Source organism: Podarcis pityusensis, assembly GCF_964106645.2.
Source record: "Podarcis pityusensis genome assembly, chromosome: 7".
In the NCBI taxonomy this organism is placed as follows: Eukaryota; Metazoa; Chordata; class Lepidosauria; order Squamata; family Lacertidae; genus Podarcis; species Podarcis pityusensis.
The window spans coordinates 59,149,236-59,174,187 of NC_138031.1; the positions used below are offsets into that span (position 1 = coordinate 59,149,236).

The 24,952-nt window shown below is 43.0% G+C and overlaps 1 long non-coding RNA gene across 2 annotated transcripts; it reads right to left on the bottom strand.

Annotated features, from left to right (window-relative positions):
• Nucleotides 1-2,722: 2,722 nt before the first annotated feature.
• LOC308481706 lies at nucleotides 2,723-19,857 on the bottom strand. Of its 2 annotated transcripts, XR_013988830.1 has the most exons (4): nucleotides 19,712-19,857; nucleotides 15,635-15,726; nucleotides 14,196-14,314; nucleotides 2,723-2,983 (listed from the first exon to the last, which is right to left on the bottom strand). It is a non-coding gene; the product is annotated as an uncharacterized lncRNA (long non-coding RNA). The 2 variants fall into 2 exon arrangements; XR_013988831.1 differs by lacking the exon at nucleotides 19,712-19,857 and having other exon boundaries at nucleotides 15,635-15,733.
• Between the last annotated feature and the right edge of the window lie 5,095 nt (nucleotides 19,858-24,952).

Here is a 24,952-nt window from a genome sequence, read left to right on the forward strand (position 1 = left end):
AAGTATGAAAAAATGCATCATAAAGATAGCTAACTGCGATCATCTGAAATAATTAATTCAGTTTTGTCAGGGAACTGCCATCGGAGCTGGAAGCGGAGGGAAGGCTCAAAAGGGATGGTGGAGAGGGTCCCAGTAGGGAGAGAGGGAGCCCGTCTGCTGGGGAAGGAAATCAGCGTAACACCAGTAGAGAAGGGAGGCAGATGGGGGAATCGGAGAGGAGGCTCCAAGACTCCTCACCGGAGACCAGCGGAGAGAGTACGGGTACTCCACTGCCCACACCCTCCCTGCGCAGAAGACTTCCGCGCAGGGAGAGTAGGAGGAGACTTGGCGTCAAGGAACTTTTGTGCTGGAAGAAGTTTAAGAAACGCCCACTGACGGATTCTGCCAGCGACTGAGAAAGTCACGATGCTGGAGGCTGTTCAGTCAGAAAGGGTTAACCAGGTAACCTAGCCAGGAGTGGCGGCAACTTACGCACAAGCAACCCCTAAACCCATTACAAGTTTTTTCTGGCTTGAGCCTTTGCAGGCTGGAAGTTCTTCGTTACCTCGCAGGAGCTGAATTAATAACCCATGATATTGTTCCATTTGCAAAAGGCCTAAAGTAGAACATTTTCTCAGGCAGAATGGAAAGGTTTTGGTTCTCTGTTGTATTCAAAGCAATGCCAGAGCTTATCTACCCATAAAAAAATAATCACATGGAATAGACCTGTTGGGACTACAGCACTTCAGAGTGTAGGCTGGGGACTGCATTTCAGTACCATAAGCGAGTCTTTCTTCAGTGCACATAGCTTGATAAACCATCATGTAAAGAGAGAAAACACAATAAAGATGTAGCTCTAGAGTGGTGCATGTGGGAATCTTGGGGGGGGGGGAGGATAGCATCCAACTTTTCTGGAGCCAAAACCAGGACAAGCATCTTCCAGGATGTGCTCCTGGGTGAGTCATATGACCCGCACTGCACTCTCAACCTGGAAAAGTGTTCTTTCAGGATGAGGTCTTGTGTTTTTGGGTGCCGTGCGAGAATATGGCCCCCAAAAATGTCCACGCAAGATCATGGCACCCAAAATGGCCACCACGATCTCTCACCAAAAAACAGGATGTCCTGTTTTTCCTGAGGTACTTGGGAGATATGGGAAGGCCTGAGAGAAGGTGTGATGGGATTTAGGGCAGACAAAAGGAAGCACTTCTTCACACAGTACATAGATAATCAATGGCATTTGCCCTCGCATGAAGCAGTGATGGCCACCAAGTTGGATGGCCTTTAAAGGGATTAGACAATTCATGGAGGATCAAGACATCAGTGACTTGATGGCTATGTTCCATCATTGGTGTTGAAGGCAGTTTGCTTTGGAATACCAGTTGTTCAGAATGGGCGCCAACCACCAGTATGAAAGACTTGAAGCAGGAACAGATTTTATGTTTTAATGTCGTACACCACCCTGATATTTTGTGATATGGCAGTATATTGATACGTTAATGAACAAGCAAACAAACCTCTCTTTGCCCATGTGTCGGGAGCTGACAGAAATGGGAGGCCAAGCCTGTGCTTATATCCTAGGGCCTAGTCCCTGATGTGGGATGGGAAAACGTCCAAAACACAACTGCTTTCTGGAAAATGTCCCAGTGCTTTATTTTTCTGAGGAAAATGTCCCATTTATTAAGTTTATTAGTAACAATGAATGGATTCCAACTGCAAATACAAATATTAGGCAAGCCTGGCAAAATCCTTAAGTTGCTAAGTTTGACTCGTTTGTTGCAGCGGGCTCAATCCTCCCGTTTCCCCTCCCCCCCCCAAAAAAAGCTGGGATATTTTTTCCCCTGTAGTCAAATGGCAACCATAATTGGAGCAGAAATCCTTTTCAAATTTTATTTATATATTTAAGAAGAGCCATGTGTAACTGAGAAAGGCATCTTAAGCTGCATGAAAAACAGTGGATTTAGTTCCAGTTAAATGTGCTTTGGATCAGGGTTTAAACATCTTTGCCCTCTTCCTGAAAAAGAAAAGAAAACATCATTTAATGGAGTCAGAATGAGAGGTGAAGACAGTGGGAAGGGTTCGTAGAGAAAATTGGCTACATGGCCTTATTACTGGCAAGGACAAATGCAGTGGAACCCATCATGCGATTTCTTTCAGTCAGCCAGATCTGTCCTGTTGAGCTCCAGCACGAGCTCTTAAAGAAATTTTAAACAAAATAAAATCGTATCTGCAAGGAAAGTTTCATTTTTTTCCTGACTTATCCATGGTTCACTAGAAGGAGCAAGTTCTTATAAACAGTATGAATCATCTTCCAGTGTCTTCTCTCTTTCCCTTCTCCAGCTCACAAAGCTGAGCCAAGGAAATTTAAACGAGAAGATTCCTTGTATTTTGTACATCATGTTGGTGTCATACTGTTTTGCTTGGAATTATGTCACAAAGCTCCAGAGAGGAATCAAAAAATACTACAGAAAATTTTATCCCGAGAAAACTTCCTAGTGAAGAACCAGCCTCTACAAGTGTTGCTGGGTTTGTGAGTTTCAGGTCTTTGGGAAAGCGATTGCTTCCTTAGCTATAAAACCTTAGGGCACTTACAGCCTGATCTAGAGATTTATCTGTCTACTCCCTCTCAGAGATTATGGGGGCCTCACTGCATTGAATACACTGATCAAAGATACAGCTCGAAACATGCGTAAGGGATGGCATGCTGCTCAGAAGACAACAGCTACTACTTGAAAAACTACCCTCTGGCTTTTGTGAAGCTGTGCTGAAACCCACCTGTGCTACATCGTCCCCTTGGATAAAGTTTTATAATTTCAGCTCATAATGTACAAACTATCTTACATTTTGATCAGTCAATCCTATTCAGTTTTATGGATGTTACTTCCAATGATAGTTGTTTAGGATGAGAGTGTTGGGCTCACTAAAATCATTAAGACTTTTCTACTTGCCTTGCCCCACCCTTCAGCCCTAGGGAACTTTCGTAAGGGAGCTGATTCCAGAGGAAGAACTGTAAGAGGAGAGAGACTTTGTGCTGACCATCAGGCAATAGTTTTTCCAATTGCTTTACCCCACCCTCAAGTCCTGGGAGCCTTCAGAATGAAATTGCTGCTATGGGCATTACGTGTATGTGTCTTTTGATGAGCTGGGTAGAAGATTAGTGGTCATATGGGTGAGGAGTGTGTGTGTGTGTGTGTGTGTGTGTGTGTGAATTCAACAGTGCCAAGTTTGTTTTTGGTTATTGGCTTTGTGGATTATGAGTGCTCTGTGCATCTTATAATATGACTTTTATGTGCTTGTGCTGTTCAGCTTTTTTTTAAGCTGTCTTGTTAATAGTGTTTTATAGAATGTGGTTGTTTTACTGAGGATTTGTTAATTATTCTATATGACTTATGTTGAATTTCTGAAGTTCTGTTATTGTAATTAATTGTGTTATTGTTATTTATTGTTTGTGAGCCGCTTTGTGATTTGTGTGCGTGGAAAGCAGCACAAAAATATAATAAATGGAATGAAATGAAAGATGGGGTAATCCTAAATGCATTGTTTCAAAGTATTTGCCCTCAGGTTCAACATATTCTACCCCAGAGAGGCTGAATATATTTGATAGCTGTTGCCAGTCAGAATAGGCAATGCTGGTTTAAATGGTCCGACTCAGCATAAAGCAACATCATAAATGGCTGTGTTTCAAATTGCATATTGTTTCAAATTTCTCCCCCACCCCTACTCATAAGTTGGTTTATTTTCACAGGAGCCGGGTATGACAAGGTATACTTAGTGCACTATATCCTGTGCTCCTGTGCTCTGCCTTAACTGATTTATGAACCACAGTGGTAGACTGTAAGGTATCATAGGATTAGTAGAAACATAACACAGAGACTGAGATGGTCTAGCCACTATGTAAACCTCACACATTTTTCACGGGCCAAGGACCAGTGTTGAGAACATCTGCCCAGCTGATTTACACAACGGAAGATCTTGCTTTGTTTTGTTTTGTTTTTTTAAAAATCAAATGATGAAAACAAATACACTTATCAACAGCCAGGGTCTGTGCCTGTACAATGTCTCTTCTTTTTGCCGAGAAACCGTGGAGCATAAACTCTTGGGAAATCTGGCTGCTGTCTGTGAGGAGAAAGTTATAAACTAAAACACCTGCATATGACATGGGCAGTGTTAGTTATATGTACAAGTGGTGTGTGTTCTGGAGTGCATATCACATACTATTTGCATACCCTCTAACATTTCTCTGATGAAAATAGGGATGTCCCATTCCATAATGATAATTTTACTATTTATACCCTACACATCTTAATGGGTTGTCCCAGCCACTCTGGGCAGCTTCCAACATATACAAAAACAAAATGAAACATTAAATATTTTTAAAAACTTCCCTATACAGGATTGCCTTCAGATGGCTCAGGGGTCAGATAACTCCATACATTTCTCCAACAAAAATAGGGACATCCTAAGGAAAAGTGTGACATTCCGGGATTAAATCAGAAACCGGGGCAGCTTCTCTGAATCAGGGACATCCTGGAAAATAGGGACACTTGGAGGGTCTGCATTTGTTTGACAACAGGTAGAAAGGGATTTGCATGTCCCTTCCCTAGTGGGAGGCCCACAACAGTTTTATAAGGTCTCAATTTCTCTCTGCAACTAGTTCTTGTTTTTACTCATGTTAAAGGTAAAGGTACCCCTGCCCGTACGGGCCAGTCGTGTCCAACTCTAGGGTTGTGCGCCCATCTCACTTAAGAGGCCGTGGGCCAGCGCTGTCCGGAGACACTACCAGGTCACGTGGCCAGCATGACGAAGCTGCTCTGGTGAGCCAGCACCAGCGCAGCACACGGAAACACCGTTTACCTTCCCGCTATAAAGCGGTACCTATTTATCTACTTGCACTTAGGGGTGCTTTTGAACTGCTAGGTGGGCAGGAGCTGGGACCGAAAGACGGGAGCTCACCCCACTGCGGGGATTCGAACCGCCGACCATACGATCGGCAAGTCCTAGGCACTGAGGTTTTACCCACAGTGCCACCCGCGTCCCTTACTCATGTTACTAAACCACAAAAAAATTATATCCCTTCCATCACTGGCTAAAGAGCTACATTCCCAAAACACCAAAATAAAGTACCCTGCTCAGGTGGCCGTACTGCCTGTGAACATCAAAGAGCACATAGCACATAATACCCAATTTATTATGATCAGCATAAATGTAATCCAGTGCATAGTTTCCTGGGTGTAAGCTCCGTTGAACTTGGTGGTGGCTACTTCTGACTACACAGATTCAACCTGAGCTTTCACAAAAGATTTTCAGCCAGCTGAAATGCAACATTTAACCAACCTTGCAAAGAAGTGATACCATTTTAATGGTATCATCAAAGAAGGGAAAAGAAGGATCCAGCCTTTGCTTCTTTTTCCCACTCTCTGACTTCCTCTATCCTATCATAATACGTCACAAGCAAACTTGGGAGCCTCACCATCACCTCATCTGCATGCATTGCAAAGAAGGCCTCTCAAGTACTGTGCTCTGGAAAAAGTTGCATTGTGATATGTTTCTTCTTTGCTACACCAGCTTGGTCACAAACAAGGAGGTAGCGGCAAAGTTGTAGGAAAGAATGGATTTAAAATAATCACCTATTGGGATTCTTCTTGCCCTTTCCCAAGAATTATCACTACAGGTGCTCCTCCTTTCATGTCAAACCTTTTCACAATTTCTATATTTAATTCATCTATGATTAGACTTCATTGTGGTGTGTCGAGTTCCCAGGTGATTGCCCAACCAAGCACTGAACAGACCCAGACCTTGTTAGGTTTAACCAGGTTACAGCACCATGTTGCCCTCAATGCTATCTCAGTTCCTACCTCCTTTAGGAAGCTTCACTTCCTCCAAATAGTGCATCAGGTACATCTCTATTTTACCCTTCTTGTCTCCTAGGTAGGATATGTACCTTTCTGTTTGATGCCCTTCGAGAAGACTGGATCTAAAAAGGGGATTTCTTCAAAGACTGGTGATTGCTGTGCACTATTTGGAAGCTGCAGCTGGAACAGAACCCTGCACCATAGCTCCTTACACATTTTGAGATGAGGGGTATCTTAGCAACACAGGAAGCTGTCTCGAACTGAGTTAGAACATTAGCCTCTCTAGCTCAGTATGTGTCTTCACTGGCAGGCAGAGGTTGCTTCTCAGCTCCAACTGGAGATGCTGGGGATTGAACCCAGGGCAAAAGGCCCAAACAAAGCAAATGCTCTGCCACTTAGCCATAGCTCTTTCCTCTTCAGCGTATGCTGCAGCAATGGCATCAACTATCTCTAAGCATATTTTAAGTCAAAATAAAAAAATCCTTCCAGTAGCACCTTTAAGACCAACTAAGTTAGTTCTTGGTATGAGCTTTCGTGTGCAAGCACACTTCTTCAGATACACTGAAACAGAAGTTGCCAGATCCTTCTATATAGTGAGAAGGTGGGGAGGGGTATTACTCAGAAGGGTGGTGGGAATGGGAGATTGGCAGATAGCTGAGATGAGCCTGCTGACGACTCTTAACGACTGTAATAGGTCTTACAGGAAAAGGCAAGGGGTGAGAAGGTGAGAAATGGCTTAGTCATGTATAATGGGATAAGAATCCAATGTCTTTGTTCAAACCAGGTCTCTCCATGGTTTTAAGTTTGGTAATGAGTTGCAATTCAGCAGCTTCTCTTTCCAGTCTATTTCTGAAATTCCTTTGTAGTAAAACAGCTACTTTGAGATCTTGTATAGAATGTCCTGGGAGATTGAAGTGTTCTCCTACTGGTTTCTCTGTTTTGTGATTCTTGATGTCAGATTTATGTCCATTTATTCTTTGGCGTAAGGTTTGGCCTGTTTGTCCAATATAGAGAGCTGAAGGACACTGTTGGCATTTGATGCCATACACAATGTTAGATGATGAGCAATTGAATAGTCCCGAGATGGTATGTGTGATGTTGTTGGGGCCAGTAATGGTGTTGTCCGGGTGTATGTGGCAGCAAAGTTGGCATCTGGGTTTATTGCAGGCTCTGGTGCCAGTGTCCGTGTTAAGTCTGGTTGTAGTATTATTGTGGGTTAGGAGTTGTTTAAGATTGGGTGGCTGTCTGTAGGCAATGAAAGGTCTTCCTCCCAGAGCTTGAGAAAGAGAACTGTCATTGTCCAGGAGAGGTTGTAGATCTCTGATGATGCGTTGTACTGTTTTAACTTGGGAGCTGTATGTGATGACTAGAGGTGTTCTGTTATTTTCTTTTTTGGGTCTGTCTTGCAGCAAGTTCTCTCTGGGTATACATATTTTAAGTGTTAGTTTTAATAAACACACCACGGGTCTTGCATAACCCAGAAAAACCTCTTCCCTGCTCCCTGCCCTATTTCTGAAAATATCTGTGAGTTGTCAGAGCATAGCCTTTTCAACACTGGCCCCAGTGCTTTAGATGGGCTCCCTGGCTATATTTATACTTAATAATGTTTGACCCTATGGACATCTTATAAAGCCTCACTAGTCCAACAGGCTTTTCCAGACTGAATTATTATTTTTTCATCTATCTATCTATCTATCTATCTATCTATCTATCTATCTATCATCTATCTCTATCTATCATCTATCTATATCTATCTATGTTATTTGAAAAGCTGAAGGGTCACAATAATCATGTTATTAATGTATAAAAATTGCTACACATAGCACCTAATATATTTCTCGGAGAAGCATAATGAATATGAAATGCAGTTGCTTTACTTATGGACTGCTAAAATGTCTAACAATTTGCTGGCATATATAAATAATAATAAGAAACAGTTAAATAAGTGTTTTCAGAGCGAAACCTGATTGCTTGTGGGGTTGGTTTGTTCATTTGGGAGACAATTTGCTGTACACTTAGAAGGTTTGTGAAGGAATGAAAATTGCATCAGTTGCTTTTTTAAAAAAAATATGAAATAGCTAGTGTATTACACTATTACATGTGTCTGAAGCGCCTCGGGTCATGACCACTTTCTGAACACTTAAAACAAGAACTTGAAATATTTAGTATCAGGAAAATAAATTTCATATTTTTATGCTTCTGTCGTGCAACAGCTTGAGCCACTCCAATTATGAACAGTGCTAAATTGTGTCGACTTGATGAGGAGCGTATAAAGGTTCTCTTCCTATGTGGGATCTAATCTGCTGAGAGCAGTTTCTGCAAAGGCTACTGTAATTAATATGACTTTCTGCCAGTCTAGTGCCTGAGGAATTGTGACCATGGACCCCTGAACAAGTGCTTTTATCTGTTTAGTGTGTAACAGAGATTCACATCAAAGCAGCAAGGATGGAAGATTGGCCGTGGATAGGGGAGTGTTCCTAAAATACAGAGAAGTCTCTATAGCAGTGAAGATGGAGGAAACAGAGGTGATTTGTACTCAGACTGCCCAGTGGGAAGAGCAATGATGAACAGCAGAAATGAAAACAGAAAAGGGAGCTTGAGCGTGAGAGATGAGTAAGCCAGGAGAAAAGACACTGCAATAGCTCAGATATTAAACAAGTGGTGAAACAACTGATCATTTCTGTTTCTTCTTGGTAGGCATTTCCAATGCTCAATCTTTATTCAGTATGCCTGTGAACACCAGTTGCTGTGGGAAGAGTACTCAGATCTTACTTGTGGGCTTCCCAAGAGCATCTGTGAGCAGTGGCATAGCATGGCTTGTCAGCGTCCAGGGCAAGTATCGTACCTCCTAAAGTAAGTATTGCACTCCCTAACTGCAGCCTCTGCTGCTGAACAAAGCTGCAGAGCAGTGGCAGGACATGCATGCGCCTCCTTGGGCTAGGGTGCCACGCCACCATGAGTCTTGCTGTCCGCCTGTCTTTCCCACCAGCACAGGATGCCACGCGACCAAGGGATGAAAGGGCCTGTCCTCCTCCTGTTCTCTCCCAGCTCCTGCTCAGCATGCTGCTGCTCAAGTTAGGTGGGCAGGAGGGGCAGGGAGTGCCTCCAGTCAGGGCAGCAACTGTAGAGGCGTACCCCTAAATAAAAATTGCACCCAGGGCAATTGCCCCAGGAGCCCCTGCCATGCTACGCCACTGTCTGTAAGAACAGGATGCTGGAATGGATAGGTCTTTGGCCTGATCCTGCAGCCTCTTCTTATGTTCATTTTCTACTGCCAGGAAAGAAGGTGCCCTGTGACAATATTTGTCAATGCCTATTCAAGTCACATTTTATACGGCAGTCCTGAGAAGTGACTGCATAACTATAAGGCGTGAGTGGCTGACAAATGTACTCCGGTGAACAGTAGTATAGCACTTCTTCATATTTTGCACCTGACTTATGACACCCTTGCAGAAAGAAAAAGGCTAGCAACTACTTCTAAAGGACATGTCTGATTCAGTGCATTTATCAGCTCCATCCAAAGAGCTATCGTAAGAATCTTATCACGGGCATGGGGTTTTTTTTTAGGAGGGGAGTTATGAATAAGGTGATTCTGCCACAATGCATCAACGCTGATGGAAGTGAAGATTCACTGGAGCATAGGCAGCGACTGGAGCAGCTGGAAGAAAGATGATGGAAACAAATCCAGAGCAAGGCAATTTATCATTGACCTTGTTACCATTGTTTTTATGATATGAGAAATAGAAGCTTGTGAGAACAAGCCCTTGGAAAATACGAGCAAACTAGAACCACATGTGCCCGCTAAGAAAAATCTGATCGCTTGACCTTTATAAATGGATCTCCATACCTCTTTCTCCCTGCTTTGTGTGTTCCTTGCTGCATCACATCTGACCTCCCATTACAAGAATTCCAAACAGACTGCTATGACTACAGAGTCTCCATTCAACCCCATCTTTAAATAACTCATAAACAACTTTATACATGTCTTCAGGCCATTGAAAACAAAATAAAGTATTCATTATTTTAATAAAATGATCAGCGGCAGACATACTAATTCTTGCTAGGGACTTTCCTCTTCCACCACTTAACCCTATTCACAGTTAACTCTCCTCTTCTGTTGCAGACATTCCCCACCCCCAATTTGCTGGGGTTTGAGACACATCAACCCCCTACCCCTAGAGTTGATGTGCTTAACCTGGGTTTTGTAAGCATAAGAGAAGCAGGTTTTTGCCACACCTACTCAGCTTTTTATCTCTGCTCTAGAGCCTCTGTCCTCTATTATCTAGTTAGGCAGAACATTCCAATCCTTGTACTTACTGAAGTCACATCTGATATAATATGCATCTCCATTCAAAGAGGAGGTTTCTTACTTGTGGCTTATTCTCATTTATTCTTTAGGCTGCTGTTCCAAAACACACACACACACACACACACACACAGAGAGAGAGAGAGAGAGAGAGAGAGAGAGAGAGAGTTGTGTTCAGTAAGTTTCACAGCTTCCTTTCCATTGCTGCTACTATTTTTGTGTTCTAAACAAAATATAGTCACCTTCTTCAACTCCCATTTACTTTTAAGGCTACGTCCAAACCATATATTTCAGGCACCCCTTAAACCTTCCTCCTCAGCCATCTCCACAGCCTACACTGCCAGTGCCAAAGCTCCATCATCCATGATGAAATCAGAAGACAACTCACATGCCCTCCAACATTTTTCTGATAAAAATAGGGACATCCTATTCTGTTGTTGGGACGCGGGTGGCACTGTGGGTTAAACCACAGAGCCTAAGACTTGCCGATCAGAAGGTCAGCAGTTCGAATCCCCACAACAGAGTGAGCTCCCGTTGCTCAGTCCCTGCTCCTGCCAACCTAGCAGTTCGAAAGCACATCAAAGTGCAAGTAGATAAATAGGTACCGCTCCGGCAGGAAGGTAAACGGCATTTCCGTGCGCTGCTCTGGTTCACCAGAAGCGGCTTAGTCATGCTGGCCACATGACCCGGAAGCTGTACGCTGGCTCCCTCGGCCAGTAAAGCGAAATGAGCGCCACAACCCCAGAGTTGGCCACGACTGGACCTAACGGTCAGGGGTCCCTTTACCTTTATTTTGTTGTTGTTGTTGTTGTTGTTGTTGTTGTTGTTGTTGTTGTTGTTCCCCGCCCATCTGACTGGGTTGCACCATCCACTCTGGGCAGCTTCCAGCATAAATAAAAACATAATAAAATATGAAACATTTAAAAAAAAACTTCCCTGCCTTCAGGTGTCTTCTAAAGGTTGTAACTTACTCATCTGCTTGGCTCAGGGGTGGCATAACTCCATATCCTCCAACATTTCTCCAATGAAAATAGGGACATCGTATCATACCCTTCAACATTACTCTGGTGAAAATACAGACGTCTTAAGGAAAAGCGGGACATTCTGGGATCAAATAAGAAACTGAGACGGCTTCTGTAAATCCAGGCCTGTACCTGGAAAACAGGGACACTTGGAGGGACTGAACTCAGACTTCCCTGGGTCTTGCATTCCCATCTTCCATCTTCATCAGGGTGTACACCTACATGGGCTCTGGATCTGGCAACCAATCATCATCACACGGGTCTTAAGGTGTGTGCCGGGGGGGGGGGGGCAACAGACAAGAAGCAATTTGCACTATTGTCCTGAAATATTCACTGAACCAAAATACACACAGAGCTATGTTCACATTAAATACCCCAGTATGTAGGATATAGTAAGCCTAAAGCCAATGCAATGGTAAGCATAGTCAGATCACTGCTCCCTACATAGGTAAAACTAAAAAAAATAATGATGATGTTGATTTAATGTTGGGAAAACACAAAACAGCTGGCAATGGGGTGCCCATGCCATCCTGTTTAGAGGACCACAAAATGCTCCTACCCCAAGCAACCCCCTGGTTAAGGTAGCATATCATATGGAAACAGCCTCAATTTTTAAGAAAGAGGCTTTTCAACATTTTAGTTGCTTGTAAGTAGAGACCCGCATTGATAGTGCCTCAGATGTCAGATTATGAGCACTAACATGTCCCAGATAAGCTTGCTTTAAAGAAAAGAAACAGCTATCACATTACTTGGGACTGAAGTTGCATTGTGCATCCATCTTTCGTCTCTTTTCCTGCTGGTTTAGAATGATGAATGTACCATTCTCTTTGCATTCAAACTTTGGGAGTAAAATGCGCAGCCCGGCCTTTCCACAGTTCTTGTTATTCTGTTTTTAAAAAACACTGACATTTTCTTAAACAGACATAATTTACAATGTTAAAGTCACACAACAGTGCCTTGGTGTGCGAAAGCCAGCAAGAAAACAAGACTCCTTTGAGACAGGCTTGGGTTTGAAAAGGGCCGGGCAGGAGGACTAGTCTTGTGCTCTCTGAGGTCACCCCAGCTTAAAACAGACGAAGGGTGCAAGACCAGGGCAGTCTTGTGATAGATCTCTTTTCTTTCAGTCTATTAAAAGCTCCCGCTGCAGAATGGCTCAATCCAATGGAGAAAGAAAGAAAACATCGCAGCATAGTACGTGAGGGATGTGCCAATGTACTTGCTCACACTTTCCAGTGCGGTTTGCAAGATCAGATGTTTGGGTTGCATTATGTGTACAGCCTGGGTGGTGTCATAGCAGGTCAAGTGAGGGGGGGTCAGACTGGTGCCTGGATAGCCATGTCTTGCAGCAGGTGGCTGGATTTCATTTCTTATTTCTTTCTACAAAGACCACTTGTGCAAAAGAATCTTGCCAGGCTTTCCCTCCCTTCTCCCTAATAACCCCTTTCAGGTTCTAATATTGGATTTCATCCATATTACAAGGTCACTGGGAATATCAGCTGCTGTACAAACTCCCCACATTGCTGCAACATCACACTGATATGTATTACTCATATGTTAATAAGTTTATGTTCTTTATCAGGGAAATATATTGACCCACCACTGTGGGCTGATTTCAGGAGAAAGAGCAGAACGCTCCATTCTGCTGAGCTAAAGACAGAGTTTGGTAACCAAAAGTGTGCATTTTAAAAATCATATTCGGTCACAAGAAAAGGAAATTTGCATCAGTAGATTGTTTAGATTTGGTGGTCATAATTTTGGTAAGGCATGTCCTTATGTAGGCAAGCAGTGCTTTGGGGCCTGATCTTCTGTTCACCTGTTTCACTGATGCTCACTAACTGCAAACTGTCCAATCAGCATGATTTCCTTTGAAATCTAAGAGGCTCACCATTTAGAACCAGTGTTTAAAAGTTTGTTAGAACCACTACCACCCTCTGATTGTAGGACAATTGTTCAGACTTAAAATTAGTTTTGTCGGTTCCCACTCCAACACCAGGGTTCATGTTAGACCATCAGCAAGATCAAGTGCTATCCAGCGTACTTCAACTTGCCATCAAAATATCTTCTCACTGCAGTCTTCTCACCACTCGCCCAAGCTACAAGGATAGCAGAGCTGTGCAGTTTAAATTCACATTCTGAATGATAAAACCTCTGACAAAGGTATGGAAAGGTAAGGAACCCATACCCACTATAGGCCAGTAAGTATTTACTTTGGAAAAGATTGCTAAATATATTGAATAGCACAGCCTTTGAGGAGGAACTGCTGTCCCAAATTAGAATATTTTAATTTTTTTCATTACCACCTTTCCTCCTAGGAGCTCAGGGCAATGTGCCTGTTTCTCCCCACAACAGTCCTGTAAGGTTGGTTCGGCTGAGAGATATCAACTGGCCCATGCTCAGTCGGTAAGGAGTTGAAGTCATGATGGGCAAGTTCTTCCAGCAAAGTGACCTTCTTTTTCTCACCATGGAGGAAAGGGGAGTGGGCATCCTCAGGAACCTTATTTATTTATTTATTTATTTAACCCAGGGGACTCAGGACGGTTCACAGAATAAAATCAAGATATAAAACCACAAAATACATAATAAAAATAAAAACAACAATCCAATGCCCCCGCCCCACAAAAAAAACCCACATTTTAAGAGGGCATAGGATGTAAATCAGATCAACCAAAGGCCTGATTAAAAAGGAATGTTTTGCCTGGCACCTAAAGGTGTATAATGAAGGCACCAGGTGAACTTCCCTGGGGAGATGCGGAGCCACTGCAGAGAAGGCCTGTTCTCGTGTTGTCACCCTCCGAACCTCTCGAGGAGGAGGGACACAAAGGAGAGCCTGAGAAGATGATCTCAGGGTCCGGTTAGGAACTACTATTGCTTATGGAGTACATGGGGAATTGAGGGTCAGGCTCTGACAACTACATGAATACCAGTGGTTTAACTATAACACTCACATTTTGGTGTTCTGATCTGAAATTAACAGACTGTGGGCGACAGCACAGTGCTCACATCGAGGGGGGGGAATGCTCTAACTTAAAACTAATTTACCTTTAGCCAGTAGTGGCTGGTGCCCATTGGCACAGGAAAGCAGGAAGGTCAAGCAGTAGGTGGATCCAGAACCAATGGCAGGCAGAGCCAAATGATTCTAGTTTGTCTCCATCTTCTTCCTAAGAAGGAGGAAGTTGGCAGACAGTGTTACCCCCTCTGAACTAGTTGTAAGTAAGAAGGAAGGCAGGTGGGAACTGGCTGAGGTTGGTGGGACACTGCCCCATTTGCCCAGGTAAGGTAGTCTCCACTCCATTTATCAGAGGGTTCATCCTACCCATCTGCAGCCCAAATTCCCATCTATCCTTTCATAAATTCAGTGGTTTGGGTGGAGGCTGAGAGCACCTTGTGCCTGAGAGTAATAATTAGAAACTTGAATGTGGATAGGAAATGAGTTGAGCATCATCCGAGGTAGGTGTAAGCCTCTGTGGTGAATATGCTTGAAGGATCAAAGTGGTTCTCTGTAGGCCACTGAAGCTTTTGAAGAATATTTAGAAGTAAAACAAGTGGGAAAAGTCCTCTGACTGCCAGATCCAAAGCTGTTCTTTAAACCCTCATCAAGGGAAGCGTCGAAAAGAAGCCAAGGCCATTTCTGCCAATATCAGCAGATTCTGTGCTGTCCCTTCCCCACGAATAAGGCTTAATCGAAAGAAGTGCTGCCACTCCCTTGAAGTGCTTCTTAAATAGGCAGAAATGACTTTTACAAGACGGAACTCTTTTTTTCCTCTTCCCAAGTCAACCACAGTCGCTCTTCTGAACCTGAACTCAAAACCTTTCCCATCTCAGCCGTTGAGTCCTTGGGTGGCCTTCCTGAAGTCACTGTTCTTGTACAAGAAGTAAGAGCAGACCCACAGCAATAGTGAACAGAGAGCAAATGAGTTATGGAATGTTTACCTTCCCTGAGGCTTGGGTGACCCATAAATCTAAAGAAATACATATTTGCAGGTATCTTCAAGTGGGAAAACAGCTCTATAATCATGGCCTTCATACAGATTAATGACCAATTCACTGAATCCACGAAGGAGGGGGAGGGCTGCACCCGCTTTTCACATTACAGTAATTGAAGATCTAAAAGGGACACAGGTGGCACTGTGGTCTAAACCACTGAGCCTCTTGGGCTTGCCAATCAGAAGGTCGGCAGTTCAAATACACATGACGAGGTGAGCTCCCGTTGCTCTGTCCCAGCTCCTGCCAACCTAGCAGTTTGAAAGCACACCAGTGCAAGTAGATAAATAGGTACCTCTGCGGCGGGAAGGTAAATAGCATTTCCATACTAGCTCTGGTACTCTTCATGCCAGAAGCAGTTTAGTCATGCTGGCCACATGACCCAGAAACTGCCTGTGGACAAACGCCAGCTCCCTTGACCTCAAAGTGAGATGAGCGCCACACCCCATGAGTGCCTTAGACTGGACTTAACCTTCCAGGGGTCCTTTACTTTTTACCTTTTAATTGAAGGTCTGGACACATACATGAAGACACATACTGTAGGCTTCATATGAATGAGTTGGGGAACTTCTTTTTGCAGGGTTGCCAACTGTGTGAACAGAAAACGCATAATAATACAGCGTACCTTGTGTTCCAATGTTCAGCTGAACATACTGAGGTCTGAAGCAAGGGCAGAGCTGGCATGTTCCTGCTCCTCACCACACTTACGTATGGATCCATCCAGTGAATGTGTGAAAAAAAGATAACAGTCACCGACAACGTATGGCGCAGGCAGTATTCCATTGTCTAATGACGGACTGATGGTGTCATATGGCAGGTCTTCAGAACTATGTAAGTTTGCAGAGGAGCAAGACACAAGAAACTGCCAAAACCTGGGGGGTGGAGAATGTCAGTCAGGAAGGTAAGGGCAGGGTGTTGGCAAAGCAACCATGTGGATGATACAGACTGGAGGGCATGCCCCACAGAGTCCCGCTGGTGACACAACTCAGCTGGTGCAGCTGCTTTGCACAGTAATTTATACTGAAATTAAGATTGGGAGGGAAATTAGAAACTGAAGAAAAACTTAAATTGACAGCTATACCCATCAGCCCCAGGCAGCATGATGCTGGGAGTTTAGACCCAAACATCTGGATGGCACCAGGCTGCTGAATGTTATCGTAAGGCTGCAGACTTTGGCAACAGAATTCTGAAGTCCTTCACTGTATCTTTTTAAACTTGGAAAGATGAGAGAAAGTAAGTATGAGGCGAAGCGAGGAGTGTTCTTACATGCGATTCATTCAGGAGGGAACTGATGATAAGTTGGAGTTTCAAGCTGATAGAAATGTTGATTCACATTCTCTATGTCCCACTGTTCCCAATCTTATCAAAATCTAGCTTTCCATTTTTCTGCTTCTTGGTAATATCACATTAAACCTCACTTGTGTTGTAATGTGTACAGGAATCCACTGCCTTGCATGTTTTCTTCCACTCCCTCATTTTATGCATCCCCTCTTGATGCATCAACTGTTGAAGTGTGATATACACACACACAGTGGTACCTCGGGTTACATACGCTTCAGGTTACACACTCCGCTAACCTAGAAATAGTGCTTTAGGTTAAGAACTTTGCTTCAGGATAAGAACAGAAATCGGGCTCCGGCGACACAGCAGCAGCAGGAGGCCCCATTAGCTAAAGTGGTGCTTCAGGTTAAGAACAGTTTCAGGTTAAGTATGGACCTCTGGAACGAATTAAGTACTTAACCCGAGGTACCACTGTATATATATAGAGAGAGAGAGAGAGAGAAAATTTGCCACAGGCTCAGAACTGTGGCACAAACAACATGTAACTCACCACAGGGTCTCAGTGTGTGCTGAAATGTTTAAGTAAACACTGATATCATGGGTTTGACTGAGGCAGAACAATGTGGCCTCAGTAGAATAACTAAGTAAGGCTCCAGCTGCAATCCTATAACCATTTACATGGGAGTAAGCCCCATTGAATTCAATGGGATTCATACCTGAGTAAACATGTATAGTACTGAGCTCTAATTTTCTTCTGCTGTCACAGGAATACTTCTGAATACTTGAGCAGGCTTAGGCCTTCGCTCATTTGCATTATCCCACAGCTTGGTCTTCGAGTCAGGAAAAAGCTATCTGTAAGGAAAATGCCCCGAAGCTGTTGCCACCAAGTAGCTTTCACTCTGCTCAAGGACTGACAACCTGGTTTATTCAAAACCAAGGGCACACAATGGATCCATTCACCAACTGAGCTACTTAAACCCAGCCAATTCCTGTAGGCTCCAGGCACAAAACAGCGTTTAGAGCCATAATATGGCATTTAAAAATATGCAAATTATAATAAAAACAAATATACTCTGCTGCATCTAAAAATAGGCATTTGTGCAATTAGAAAATATTTACAACACCCTCATATTTTCAGATCTCTAAGAACAGGCCAGAGCACTGGGCTGGTAGTCAGTAAAAATGATTCAGTTCTATAATAATAATAATTGGCTTAGAGTTGACTCAGGTGTGTGTGAGAGAGAAAGTAAGATTTAATCCTGGGATTCTCTTTATATCTGTTCTGAAAAATAACTTTTAGTTCATGCTTAACACCTACTGATCTCAATTGCACTGCATTCAACAGTATTTGCAGAACCAGTCTTTTGTTTCATTATTAAATTTTACAGTTCACTTACACTGAATCTTTGAGAAATGAAGAAAAGAGGCGGTTGCTCTTTTGCAGTAGGGAAAAAAAATCAAAGGGAGAAGAAAGTTATTTGGAAAGGTAGATATAAGACAAGATTCCCCAAGGCACTCGTAGTATAATTGTGATAATATACTGCCGTCTGCAGAATGCCAGGCAGCAGCAACTTACCTATCTTTAATTAGCTGCATTTAGTGGGGGTTTTATGGACACTGAACATGGTGGGCTAATCTGCATACATTAGCATGTCATTTGCATGTTTACCCCAAGGTACTCAGGGTTTTATTGCCATTACCTTTAGCAGCTCTGTTTTGCTAATGAAATAATACAAAAACAGACTTTTCAGGATGCTGGCTTTATCACATCTCTTTTGTAAAGATTTTTTATTTTATATTTAATGCACTTTGTTGAGATAGGAGTCTTTCCGTGCATAAATGGAAAGGGGGGGAAAGCAATTTCATCAGAACCATTTTTATGTGTATTCTCCCCTCCCAAGTTTCTGTTTTTCTTTCTGCGATTAGAAGTCTCAGGGGGGTGATTAAGTCAGGTAGGGTGTAAAAATGCTTCAGTGCCCGTTTTGGGAAGAGAAAGCTGGGCAGCAGAAGGAATGGATTTGACTCCATCCATCCCCTACCTCAAGGCATAAAGAGAAGACAAATCACAGCTGCAGCTGAAGAAAGCTGCGCAGGGTCAGAGGGCAGTGTCTGCATTTGCATTCAGTGAGAGACAGCAGGGAGGAAATAAAGGGGTCTCTCTCTCTTTGTTGCAATTCAGCACTATTTTAGAAAGTGCAGATACTAACTTAATTACCACAGTTCCCTTTTTGCACTGAAGCGCTGCAGCAGGTTCTAAATCAATACCTAAGGTCACATTGCTAAAAGCATTAAAAAACAGTCTTTTCTCTCACTCCGGCATGCAGCTCCCTCCTGCAACAGTGTCTCCGGAGGTCAGGATCAAATGAGAAATAGAAGGGGAGTTGGATAATGATCTTAGGAAGAACTTGGGGAGGGGAGGGGGAAGAAACTTGATTGCAGCCAAATCAAGTCAGAAAGGGCAACTATGCCAGAGAGCCAGTGCGGTGCAGTGGTTAGAGTGTAAGCCCAGTACTATTTTTCCAGAAAATGAGCTCCCTCATTTTAGTAGAATGGAAATGGCGCCCACCTAAGAGCTGCCAGAACTGAGTTCCAGCGAGTTCTGGCTGAAAAAAAGCCCTGTGTGAGACTATACATTCACACCATCTATTTAAAACACATTTATACCACTTTAACTGGTTTCCTCCTAAGAATCCTGGGAACTGTAGTATACCCCCTCACAATAGTACATTTCCCAGCACTCTGAACAAATTATGGTTCCCAGGATTCCTTGATTCCTTGACGAAAGCCACGACGGTGGAAATCATATGAATGTGCTTTCAATGTATGGCGGTGTTGTGGCCTGGGAAACCCTGGATTCAAATGGTCATGCGTCTACAAAGCCTACTGGGTGATTTAGGGATGGTCAGGGGCACTGACGTGTCACATGATGTGCCACATGATGCCACCCAGCAGAAAGCACAGAGAGAGATATTCGCCCTCGCCCGTCCCAGTCCCTGTCCAGCTCCTGCGCTCCCGGTCTGGGTCTGGGGCTGGGTCATGCGGAGGGTGCCCTGCAGTGGAGGTGGATGTTGGCCCCCTCAATATTGGGAGGGCTCAGCCTGCTGCCCACCAATATGGAGGGGGGCCGAAGCCCCTTCTAACCCCAGTGTTGGCTCCCCTGTCTCTCAGCCTATCCTACCTCAGAGAATTCTGATGAGGATAATATTGAGAGAGGAGGAGCCATGTGTGGTGCCTTGAGCCCTTTGGAGAAAATGACAGGCTATACATGTAGTAAAAGAGATAAAATACGTTACGTGTTTGCTCTTCCTGTCTGTTCAGCAGGTACCTTTCCCTTGAATTAGCTCTGACTACACCTTGGCTTGCTGGGTGGGAACGCTGTGTGTTTGTGTTCCACAGAGTTATTGCACTCTGCAGTTGGCTTCTGCAAAACATCCCTGAAGTAAACCATACATGGCATCTGATTTCAATAAAATGCTGGGAGCTCGTTTTTAGCAAAAGAATAAATGTCTTTCATTTGAGGGTGGTTCTCCCTCCCTCCCTCCCTCCGTTTTATCTGCTGACCCAGAGAATTTACAACCTCCTGGAAGAGAAAACAATTCATATGAACTCCATAAGATATGGAAAAAGGCTGTTTCCAGCTGAGACAAGCTTGGCACAGCTTCTAATAGCTTTGCCAGAGGGAGGTTTTTAATTTTGGTTCACCTGGCTGAGCTGCCGCCTGCAAGTGTGTATTGCTTCAAGTAACGTGCGTGCAATCTGCAAACCCAGGCATCTGGGTATTATGGGGGATGAGGGCTGCGAGCTTTCAGAGCTCAGGGGATGGAAAGTCTGAGTGCTTTACTTCCAGCGCTGCGCTTTGCACGAGTACCACGCTGCTCTCGGGTGCATGCATGCTAAGTCTGCACAGTCATGTGGAGAGGATTCATCATATACCAGAGAAGGCATGGATTCCCACCCCCACCCCCCAGCATATAACTTTTAAAGTCATAGGCACAATGCATCTGTGTTCAGTAGGGAATTAAGAAAGATGGTTTCATTGCTGGAAATGAAAGACCCACAGCATTGGAAATGAAATTTCCCTAAAATTAGAGGTGTTTCAACATTCTCATCAGTCATAAGCAAAGTTTATCACCACCAATTATAATAATAAGAGTTAACAATATATTTACACCTCAGTTTTATTCGTGTTTATAGTGATTATTGCTCTCACCAGACAGAGGGCCTTCTCGGTAGCCCGCCCTGTGGAATGCCCTCCCATCAGATGTCAAGGAAATAAGCAGCTATCCTATTTTTAGAAGACATCTGAAGGCAGCTCTGTTTAGGGAAGTTTTTAATATTTAATGCTGTATTGTTTTTAACACTCGATTGGGAGCCGCCCAGATGGGTGGGGTATAAATAATATATTATTATTATTATTATTATTATTATTATTATTATTATTATATAATGAGATATATTCTCATTATAATATATATATATTATATAATGAGATATATTCCCAAGTAAACACGTAGCCAAATGAATAATAATAATATGCATTTCTTATACTACACCAACTTTCCCCAAACTTCCCCAAACTTCCAGATGTTTGGGACTACAACTCCCATCATCTCTGATCATTTGCCATGCTGGGTGGTTAGGAATTATAGTCTAAAACATCTGGAGGACACCAAGTTTTGTAAGTCTGTAATGTGCCATTCTTGCTCTGGGGATTTATTCAGACATATTCTGAATGACATATTCAGACAACAGACACATTCAGACATATTCTTCCAACCATGATTCCATTATCAGGGTTCTTCAACAGGCTTCCTTAGGGACACCTTAGGTGTCTCGGGGTTTTTGTCTGTTTTATGATGGTCATAGAGTATGTGCCTCATGTCCCACTTATATTTCCCATTGATACAGTTAGACTGCAATCCTTTGCACTTTTATAAGGGAATTAGCCCAGACGAATACAATGGGACATCCTTTCCAGTAAACATGCATAGCATAGGATTTCACTGCACATCAGATCTGCAGCATTCACTTTTGAGAGTTTGGTGGAAAGCTTGTGAATAACTTTTGTGAGTTTTATGCCTATGCATGTAGTGATGTTGCTTTCCTAGAGTGATAATGCAATCAGAGCTTGAACCTGCAAATGCCCAGTGCACAGAGCATCATCATCATCATCATGACTTGATTTGCATGCACCTTTACACACACACACACCAATTGTGCTCAAAGTTCAAGAAAGAGAACATAAACACATCTCAAAATGATGGTGATGATTCAGCTGCTACCACCAATATCCTTGTTCTATAGTAGTGGGGAGTAGTGACTATTGCTGTTGTTGTTAACATGTATTTATATAACTCCCTGAATGTACTTGGTGCTGTGCACAGTAAAAAAAAAATAAGAATTCCTCCACAAAGAAAATCCAATCCAAAACAACAAATATAAACAATGCAATAAAAATCAATAGTTTAAAATATACAATTTGATTTATTATCCATCCTCCACCCTAAGGTGGAGGCATGACAGGCTTCTGACTGAGCATAGGAGGGAAGTAACCCAGCCATATGGGTGGGGTATAATAAATAAAAACTTATTATTATTATTATTATTATTATTATTATTAAACTTGGTTAAAATTGGTTTATTCTTCCAAACATCCAAAAATGATGAAAGAAAGAAAGAAAGAAAGAAAGAAAGAAAGAAAGAAAGAAAGACTGGGGTTCACTATCTCTAGTTATTTTAATTGCATTTACTCATTTATTTAACAAAGTTGTTTTCTACACTTCGAAACAAAGTATGCCTATGACAGCTGACATTGCTAAATCATGCTCATACATAGGGGCTCTTCAGTCATCCATACTGAAAATGGAACAGGCAATTCACTTCTCACACTTTGAGCCGAATATATTCACATTTGGGAGGAAGGTAACAGTAAGTAATGATTTCACAGGCGCAGCACACGATTGGTCACACTGTAGTTTATGATCCTTTCTTGTTCAATAACTAGAGTTTTAACAAGCCACAGTTTGTCAAATCCGAATGCAACAGGGAGCTATGTTTAAAACCAGAACTGGGTGCTTCTGAACTCCTCTTCTGGTGCATGCCAAAGGAGCAGAGGAAACCAATTCACAATTCAATTACATCGATTATGGGCTGTGTTCCCACATTTTAAGGAACTGGCTTTTCATATCAGGAACTGCCTGAGTTGTGTGCTTTTTGTTTCAGTTCTGCATTACAAGCAGAAGCCTGCTGCATGTTTTTTCTCTCAGCAAACTGTTTTGCATTAATGTTGTTTTTGTTATGCCTCCTCTGCTCTTCATGATACGTTTCAGAAACCATTACTGAATTCACACTGAAGAAACTGCTAAGATCCCAAAATTTCTACTAACATCACTATTGCTGACAACTCAGAATGAAGGACGAAGTTCCTGTCCGAGGAATCTTAGCTGTCCTTTAGTTTTTACAAGGTCTTCTAATTGCAGATATATTTTACACTCTGCCCTACAATGCAAGTAAGCATTAGGTTTGGGGGGCATCCAATCTACTCCACTGACTGGCCAAGATAGAATTCATTCCCTATTTCATGTGGACCTTTTCTGATTATGTCAGTGGCAAGGGCTGAACAGAGCCAAGGCAAGCAGGCTAAATTAAAAACAGCATCACCCAACTGCAGAAAGCTTGTTGGCAGCAAATTAAAATGTGTTGTAATTCAGGACTCAGCTTAGCTCCAGGTCAGGCGTGTAAAAATGAGGGTGTCACGTTAACCAACCTGCTATTACTTTGTGTGCAAAGAATAATGTGTGTTATGTTTTAAAATACAATTACTCCAGCATTCAGCAAGGGGTCACCTTCATATATTTTATAAGTGATCAAATGTAACAAGGGGGGGGGGGGGGATGACAGATATGAGAAATGGACCATAGCTCAATGGAGGAACATCTGCTTTGCATGCAGGAGGTCCAGTTAAAAGGGTCAGGCAACTGGTGATATGAATAGGTCTATTTCTGCCTGCAATCCTGGACAGCCATTGGCAGACAATATTGAACTAGATGGACTAAGAGTCTGGCCTGATTTCAGAAGCAGAAGACCAGGTAGAGTGGCTTCTCAGCTGTCTGAGAGGGGCAAGGTGAAGGCAAGGTCAGTGTGGTGCAAACAAATTGGCAGGAATGCCACATTGGCTCTGCCGCAGCTTCCCTGCCACCCTACCCCTCCTAGCTAACGTAGCAGCTCCACCCCACTGGCAAGTTGCTTCTACTTGGTATAAGGCATTTCACTATATTCTTAGATAAAGACAGCAACTGGTTTTTTTTTAAAAAAGGCAGTGGAAGGAAATATGGAAGGAACAGGGTACATATTCCTTGCTAACATATCTCAACTTTTATTTGGCTTCTGCTCCAAACAGCCATAATTCTGCTATCCGCTTCTGCATATCAAATGCTACTCTTGAAAAGAAGTGTTTTCAATGAGGGTTTTCCTGAAATCTTTCCATTTCTTTCTGCAAAATTTGTGAGCCACTAAGGGCAGCCTACCAAGGATTCAATAAACCTCCTGCTTTTTTGCCAGGGGTTGCAAAAGCAAGTACCCAGCAGCTAGGTTGAGCTTCTGACCTGGAGGGTAACACGTTATCCTGTGGTTGTGTCCTCCCATCAAAAACGTAACCAGCTGTCTTTTGCTATTTCCAGAAGAAATTCTGCAGCTTGCATTGAATGCACCCTTCAGTTCCACAAGTAACGGTGCAGTTTATTACAAGCAAAACAAGGAACTTGCCTGAAAGCAGCATTTTTGTTTTGAAGGCACAAAACAGGACCGGGCCTTGCATGGGTACCCCATTTCCCACTGACTGGGCAATTAGAGAGGCCCATGCTATCTATCAAAGACAAGCTTTAAATAGATCCTTGTGTTAATTGCAGATAGCAGCAAAACGCAGTGCCAAATCTTTCAGGCTGGCATCGATGGGAAAAGGGAATAAACAAGCTATGGTAGATTAAACACTGCCGAGTGGTGTTTTTCTGTCACTGTCAGAATGTGTAATAGAGTCCCATGCTATTTGACTGTTCCTCTCCTTGTGATGCATGCTGGATACCTATAATTTATGACAGCAAGACACTGCGTGGTGAGCTGCCTTTCCTTTTCGACTGATGCTAACCTCGTTAGTGGGGAATATGTGACAGGCTGATTGTGGTTTCTTATCTGCAAGTTAAACATTGTCAGAATAATTCATGGCTGGGCAACTGTTACAACTGTAATGTTTTTTATAATTAGAGATGTTAGTGGAGGGTTCACCAAGGATTCAGGCTCCCGTGAGCCTGCCCTCCTGTTTGAGTCCACACGTCCTGCCCCCATCCATCAGCTTTCAAAAAACAGAAGCGTTCTTGGGGAAGGAGAAGGTAACATCGTTCCACAGAGTCCCCAGGAAATATTGCCTCGCTCTTCCCAGAGGCACCATGAGAGCTCCTGGAAAGGGAAGGTCACATTCAGGATTCAGCTTCTACATCATCCTGAATATGATAGATCAGGTTCTCAAGTTGGTGTAAATA